The sequence below is a fragment of the Pteropus vampyrus genome, unplaced genomic scaffold, assembly GCF_000151845.1.
Source record: "Pteropus vampyrus isolate Shadow unplaced genomic scaffold, Pvam_2.0 Scaffold18, whole genome shotgun sequence".
Classification (NCBI taxonomy): Eukaryota; Metazoa; Chordata; class Mammalia; order Chiroptera; family Pteropodidae; genus Pteropus; species Pteropus vampyrus.
Genome location: NW_011888799.1, coordinates 2,231,912 through 2,232,583, shown reverse-complemented (window position 1 = coordinate 2,232,583; position 672 = coordinate 2,231,912). Strand labels below are relative to the sequence as shown.

General features: G+C 31.4%; 1 protein-coding gene across 1 annotated transcript in view; it reads right to left on the bottom strand.

Moving 5' to 3' along the window:
• Positions 1–672, bottom strand: part of DNAH8 (dynein axonemal heavy chain 8) — a 339,355-nt gene that overhangs the window by 302,030 nt on the left and 36,653 nt on the right. The gene's annotated exons all lie outside the window — the stretch shown is intronic.

The following is a 672-nucleotide window of genomic DNA, read 5'->3' as shown; positions in this document are numbered from 1 at the left end:
AGTTTCCTGATCCCATACATGGTTAATTCCTCCATCAGTAATATAGGCTTTACATGCTGTCACCATCTGATTTGTTACCTAAAATAAATACAAGTCCAAAATAACTATAAAGAGAAAAATAATTTGAAAAAAAAATTTAATACAAGCATAAAAATGATAAATAGTAAGCTCACAGAATAAATTAATCACAGTATATAAAACACAAAGAAATATACATTCTAGTCAAAACAAACAAACAAAAAAACCAATGTCACATATACCTACAGCATTAAAGTCAGTGTAACTGGGGCCATAAATTTCAAAGTGAAATATATTTTCCACTTATCTATTTCTCTTCTTAATTAGATCCTGATCTAGTCTAAGTGTGATTCTTCACTATCCTTCCACATGCAAATTTAATATAAAGTTAACCACTTCTCACATCCCACAAAATAGTGAAAAAAGTCAAGATAGCTATTTAAATAGTTTAGAGGTTAGATCAAGATGGCAGCCTGACACACAGAAATTTTGGAGAATTCCTAAAATATGGAAAACATATGGTATTAAATCTACAGAAAAAAATAATAATAATTAGGAGTAGGGAAAACCAGAACCCAGTTCTGGAGAAGGTTACTGTGAAGGTGGAACAGTTATGGGAAATTTTCAAGGTGGGAGACAAGGTGAGGGGACCCT